Source organism: Trichosurus vulpecula, chromosome 9 (assembly GCF_011100635.1).
Source record: "Trichosurus vulpecula isolate mTriVul1 chromosome 9, mTriVul1.pri, whole genome shotgun sequence".
Lineage (NCBI taxonomy): Eukaryota > Metazoa > Chordata > Mammalia > Diprotodontia > Phalangeridae > Trichosurus > Trichosurus vulpecula.
Genome location: NC_050581.1, coordinates 27,975,522 through 27,982,660, shown reverse-complemented (window position 1 = coordinate 27,982,660; position 7,139 = coordinate 27,975,522). Strand labels below are relative to the sequence as shown.

The 7,139-nt window shown below is 38.0% G+C and overlaps 1 pseudogene; it reads right to left on the bottom strand.

Annotated features, from left to right (window-relative positions):
• Positions 1 to 251: 251 nt before the first annotated feature.
• LOC118832061 lies at positions 252 to 984 on the bottom strand (annotated as a pseudogene).
• Between the last annotated feature and the right edge of the window lie 6,155 nt (positions 985 to 7,139).

Genomic DNA, 7,139 nt, shown 5'->3' with positions numbered 1-7,139 from the left:
CTAAAGTCCTTTCCATCTTTAAATCCTTTTGATTCCCTTTCCATGCATGCAAATCCAGAATACAGATGGGTCTAAGGAAACCTGTGTCCTCTAGAGAGGTCCATGGTTGGTAAGTCAGGATAGTTGAGTCCTTGGGGGAGGAGGAGGTTCCTTTGTAGGATGTTGGGCTGTAGTTTCAGGCTACCTGTCCCTTGGGGCAGGACTGGAGATAGGTTGGAATGGGCAATCCTACAGGACTGTAGGGGGAGTTGTCAATAATTCTTCTGCATTTCATTTAGGATCCAGGTCTGATAACGGCACAGGTTGGTACAAACACTGGGATACCAGGGCAGGGTGAAGTCTTCTATGCCCCAAGACACCAGGCCCTGCAGGGTTCCATTGCATAGCAAGGGGCCTCCTTCACACCTTCCTTGTCCCCAGCACAAACCATGCTGGGAGTGATGGTTTTACAGTAAGCATTTTTGCATTTTTCCTCAGATATCACATTGATCTTCAGGCAATGGAGGGTGCTAGGATATATGGCAAAAGGACTGGATAAGGTACCCCAGCCAGACACCAGGCAGCTTGTGCCGGGATTGACACAGTCTTTTGCCAGCTGGATAGGTTGAACTTGGTGGGTCAGCCTCACTGGCTTCTCTAGGTAGAGCAGCATGAGGTCATTCTAGGTGGTCCTGGGGTTGTAGTTGGGGTATGTATGGAACCTGGAGCTTCACCCTGACCATTGGTGATAGGGCTCCCAGGGCCTGATATTGTGTTTTCCCAAGACCACTCGAAGGTTCCAGTGGGTATAGTGAGCTGCTGTGAAGACCAGCGATTGGACAGCAGGACACCCCCACAGCGGAAATTTTGATTGATGAATAGCGTGGCCTGCCAGGGCTGGGAGTGGGGAATACATGTCCGACCACCAGTGATCTTATCCTCACTCCTGTGTGCATTGGCAGTGACCCACAGAAGAGGCAGCATTAAGAACAGGAAGAACATTTATGAAGAGTTTCCTATTTGGGGTCGGAGAGGTCTGATAACAAGCAGATTAAAAAATGGCTCACAGAAACCTTCATGCTCAGAAATCCAGAAACAGAGATCGGTGGGGTGAGACAGACAGAGTAGCAGGGGTAGATGGTGCCTCTCACTGGAGGGAAGGCTGTAGAGGCTGGGGGTAGAACAATTAGGTAAGAGGCTAGGGGCCAGGTGTCCCTGGGGAAGGGTTGTCTCACAGAGAAGGACTGGTGTGGGAGAAGGTCTCTTTCTCTAGTCTCCTCAAGTTCAGTTTTTTTTTTTTTTTGGCAAAATCTTGAAAGTCTGACAGTTGATCAAATATCTATTTTTTTTTCATTCAGGATTATGTTTAACTTTGCTGGGTAGGATATTTTTGGTCAGAGCCCCAGTTCTTTTGCTCTTTGATATATAGTGTTCCAAGACCTGTGGTCCTTTAATGTCTCCACTCCGAGGTCTTGTGTGACACAATTGTGGAATCATCATATTTAAACTGGTTTATTCTTGTTGCTTTTAATATTTTATCCTTGAGCTGGGAGTTTTGGAATTCGACTATGGATATTCCTATGAGTTTTCCTTATAGGATCTCTTTTAAGTTGTCATTGATGGAGTTTTTCAATTTCTACTTCCCTCCCCTCCTTGCTCTAATGCTTCAGGACAATTGTCTTTAATTATTTCTTGTATTATTATATCAAGATTCTTTTTTTTTTGATCAAAGGTTTCAGTTAGTCAAATTATTTTGTGTTTTCTTGATCTATTCTCCAAATCTGTTTTTTTTCTTGTAAGTTGTTTCACTTTCTCTTCTATTTTTTTTTCATTATTCACATTTTGTTTAATTATTTCTGGGTCTCTTATAATTTTGCTGTCTTCACCTTGACCAATTTCAATTTTCAGGGTGTCATTTTCTTCCTTAAGATTCTGGGTCTCCTTTTCTAATTGGTAGACTTTTGTAATCTTCTTGTTTTTCTTGGATTATTCTTATTTTAATTTATTTTTTAGTTTTCCCTCCATTTCTGTCATTTGATTTTTAAAGTCTTTTTTAAGATCTATGAAATCTTTTTGATCTGATGACCATTTGATGTTAGTCTTTGGGAGTTTCTTTACTTCAATATCCTCCTCTGAAGATGAACCTCACTCTTCTCTATTCCCAAAACAGCTTTCTATGCTTGGATTCTTTCTCCTTTGCCTGTGCATTTTTTGCAGTAATAGCTTATTTTTTGTAATCTCCTCTAGCTCTGGGGTATGGAGGACAGTGCCTCTTGCCCCAGATCTTCAGTTTTGCCCTCTAGCCTGGAACCCAAACCAAACCTCCAACCTCACAGCCAGGGGCTGTGCCCCGCTGCTTCTGCACTTACCAGGTGTGTGCTGGTTCCTCCTCACCCCTACAGCTCTTTGCAGCACAACTGGGTCTGGCATTCTTTGTTAGCAGAATTTCCTTTCATCTTTCTGGGCTCAGATACCCAACTCCCGTCACTATCCTGGGGGTAAAAGTTCCAGTGGCTGGGGCTAAGACAGCCTCTCAAACCAACTAACCCCAGGACTTGCAGCTTGTTTAAGTGGCTTGTGGCTTGTTGTTAGAGCAGATCCTAGCTTGGAGGTGTTTACTCTTCAGAGGGACCAAACCTTGTCCTTGGATTTTTCTTCTGATCTCGAATTGTGCCAGGAAGACTCCTGTTGTGCCCCTATTCTTATTTATTCCTGGCCCACCTTGTTCACCCTAGGGTGCAATCTTATCTCTTTTGTTGGGGAAAATCTTGAGAGCTTGGAATTTTCTAACCTACTTGGCCTACTTCCTGGAATCCTCTCCTCCATCACAAACTATTGTCAGTCATCCTAACTTATGTCTTTCCATTGGACTCTGATGACATTGGAGGAGAGAGTGAAGCTGATAACTTTACACGGCTCTGCCTCCTTTAAATCCAATTCACTTGCAAGTCAGAAAATCACCCTCCTGATGTTATTGTTCTTTTTGAGAACACAGGTCCAAAAACAATCTGTGAAGTTTCCAACAGTTAAGAGATACAGCATGCAAGTCATTCTCTGTGGCCAGTTTACTCATTTGTAAAATTAAGAAGTTGGATGAAAGGGTCAGTATGTCCTCTTCTGACTGGAAATCTACAATCCTATAAATGAGAAATGGAAATGACCAGTTTTCATTAGATAGTATACCCAAATAGGCATGTCTCCACATGTGACTAGATTAATAATATAAGGACATATGAAGAAAGAAACTATCTGCATCCAGGGAAAGAACTAATAAATAAGAACTAAAATAGAAGTGTATATAGAATACTTTTCATATCTATATAGCTATCTTTCTATCTATATAGCTGTATCTATGCCTATTTTTGTCTAATGGTGAGTATCTCTAGAGTGGGGGAAGGAGGAAAAAGGGGAAAATATACAAAAGCATTACTTTATAACTTTGTGCATATTTAATAGTAATAGCAAGTTGTACATAGTAGATTTGCAGTTTCATGAGTAATCATCTTTTTTATTATACTGTATTATGAAAATGCTTATCTTATTACAGAAATTAAAAATAAAATAAATTAAAAAAATAAAAAGTGATGCAGCATGACATAACAAGGAGGTAACAAGCCTTCAGCCTGAAACATATTAAAATGTAGTGGAGAAATATTTGACAAAATAACCACATAATGGAATGTAAATAATGTTAATATGTGGTTTTCTATGTCAATATGAAGCTCCCAGGTATCCTCATGTGAGGTTTAGTGTCTCCCTTTATATTTGAATTTTACAGTACTGGTGCAGTGGATAGAGGGCCAACTTCAGAGCCAAGAAGATTTGTATTCAAGTTCTATATTTGATATATACAAATGAACTTCTTAGTGCTCAAGGAACTTTTGTTTTTTTCCACTTAATAATATTTTATCTTGGGGGGATTTTGATAGTTATTTAGCATTTATTTTCCCCCAATTACTTGTGAAAATAATTTTTAATATTTGTCTTTAAAACTTTGAGGTTCAAATTCTCTTTCTCCCAGCCCACTACCTCTCATTGAGAAGGCAAGCAATTCAATATAGGTTATACATGTGAAGTCATGAAAAAATATATTCATAATAGTCATATTTTGAAAGAAAACAGACAAGAAAAACAAATTCAAGAAAATAAAGAAGGTAAAAAAGTATGCTTCACTTTGTATTCAAACACCATCAGTTCTTATCTTTGGAGATAGATAGCATTTTTTTATCATAAGTCCTTCAGAGTTGTCTTGTATTGTTGTATTGTGAGAATAGCAAAGTCATTCACTACTTATCATCTCATAATATTGCTATTACTTTGTACATAGTAAATTTCACTTTGCATCAGCCAATGCAGGTCTTTCCAGCTTTTTCTGAGAGCATCCTCCTCATCATTTCCTTTAGTACAATAGTATTCCATCATAATTACATACCATAACTTTTTCAGCTATTCCCCAGTTGATGGACATCCCCTCAATTTATATTTATCCCCAGAAAAGAACTGCTATAAATATTTTTGTATATATAGGTCTATTTCTTTTTGTTTTTAATCATTTTGGGGGTGCAGATTTGGTAGTTATTGCTAAGTCAAAGGGCATGTTTTTATAAACCTTTGGGCGTAGTTCCAAACTGCTCTAGAGTGGTTGAATCAATTTAGAACTCCACCAACCATGCATTAATGTCTCATTTTCTCCACATCCTCTCCAAAATATGTGATTTATCTTTTATGTCTTATTAATTAATCTAATATGTATAATGTAGAATTGTTTTAAGTTGCACTTCTCCAATCAATAGTGAGTTAGAATATTTTTTTCATATGGCTACAGATAACTTGAATTACTTCATCTGCAAAAAATGATTATATCTTTTGATCATTTATCAGTTGGGGAATGACTCTTGTTTTAAAATTTTGACTTGGTTCTCTATATGTTTGAGAAATAAGGCCTTTATCAGAGAAACTTGCTTCAAAATTTTTTTCACATTTACTCTTACTAACTGTATTTCCCTCCATTGTATTCCCCCCAGTTTATTGAATTTTCTGTTCTTTCACCCTGTCTGTCCTCAAAAGTGTTCTGCTTCTGACTACCTCTTTCCACGATCTTCCCTATGTTTTATCACCCTATAATTCTCTTTTCCCTTTCCCCTCCTACTTTTTTGTATGGTAAGATTGATTTCTATACCTAACTGTGTGTGTAGATTATTTGCTTTTTGAGCCAATTCTAATGTGAATAAAGTTCACTGATTCCTTCTCATTCCCCCCTCCACTGTAAAAGCTTTTTCTTGCCTCTTTTGTCAGATAATTTACCCCATTCTACTTCTCATTTTCTCTTTCTCCCAGTACATTCCTCTCTCATTCCTTAATTTTAATTTTTGATATCATCCCTTCATATTCAACTCACACCTGTGCCTTCTGGCTATCTATCTATCTATCTATCTATCTATCTATCTATCTATCTATCTATCCTCCTTCTAACCACTCTGATAATAAGAAAAGTCATATGAGTTACAAATAATATCTTTCCATGTAAGAATGTAAACAGTTTAAACTTATTAAGTCACTTGTGATTTCCCTTTCCTGTTTACCTTTTTATGCTTCTCTTGTGTCTTGGATTTGAAAGTCAAATTTTCTATTCAGCTATGGTGGTTTCATCAAGAATGCTTAAAAACCCTCCATTTCATTGAATGTTCATTCCTCCCCCCCCTCCCGAAGAAATTTACTAAGTTTTTCTTGGTAGGTGATTCTTTGTTAGCTCCTTTGCCCTCTGGAATATCATATTCTAAGTCCTCTGATCCTTTGCTGTAGAAACTGCTTAATCTTGTATTATCTTGACTGTGGCTCCATGATGCTTGAATTATTTCTTTCTGGTTACTTGCAATATTTTCTATTTGATTTGGGAACTCAGGAACCTGGTTATAATATTCCTGGGAGTTTTCATTTTGGGATCTCTCTCAGGTGATTGGTGGATTCTTTCAATTTTTATTTTGCCCTCTACTTCTAGAACATCAGAACAGTTTTCCTTGATAATTTCTTGGAAGATGATGTCTCGTCTCTCTCTTTTTTTGCTCATGGATTTTAGATTGTCCAGTAATTTTTAAATGGTCTCTCCTTGTTCTATTTTCAGGGTCACTTGTTTTTCCAGTGAGATATTTCACATTGTCTTCTATTTTTTTTTCATTCTTTTGATTTTGTTTTATTTCTTGATTTCTCATAAAGTCATTAGCTTCCATTTGCTCTATTCTAGTTTTCAAGAAATTGTTTTCTTCAGTGAACTTTTGGACCTCCATTTTAATTTGGCCAATTTTGCTTTTTAAGCTGTTCTTCTCCTCATTGGCTTTTGGCAGCTCTTTTGCCATTTGGGTTAATCTATTTTTTAAGGTGTTATTTTCTTCAGTATTTTTGGGTCTCCTTTAGCAAGCTGTTCACTTGTTTTTTTTCATGATTTTCTTGCATCACTTTCATTTCTCTTCCCAATTTTATCTCTATCTCTCTTACTTGATTTTCAAAATTCTTTTTGAGTAGTTCCATTGCCTGAGACCAATTCATATTTTTTCTTGGAAGCTTTGGTTATAGGAGTTTTGACTTTGCTATCTTCTTCTTAGTGTGTGTTTTGATCTTTGTGACTACAGTAACTTTCTATGGTCAGGGTTTATTTTTTCCCCATTGTTTGCTCATTTCCCTACCCTTTTACTTGATTTTTAACTGTTAAAGTACAGCTCTGCTTCAAGGGGTGAGAGTGTACTGTCCCAAAGTTCAATGGTTTTGTGCAGCTGTTTTCAGAGACACTTCTAGGGACCTTTAAGTTTTCAGTTCTTCCAAGGTTTTATGATCTAAATAGAGGTTTTACCAATCTCCTGGCCTGTGCTCTGTTCTGTGAGTGACCCCTCACAGTGTACTCTTTTCTGCTCTGGAACTGTGAAGAGGATTGCCCCTCCACTTCTACCACAAGCTCTGCTATGCTAGTGTTTCTCCTTACCCTGGAAATGCCACCCAGGCTGTGAACCAGATCTGAGTATGGGTAAAGCAACAGAATCTTGCCTTAGTGTTACTAAAAAGACCCCAGTAATCTCCTGAACTTTTTGTTCAACCCCATTACCATCTATGGGCTGAGAGCTCCAGGAAGCAGCTGCTGTTGCTGCTGCTGCTGATTCACTCGCCAAACC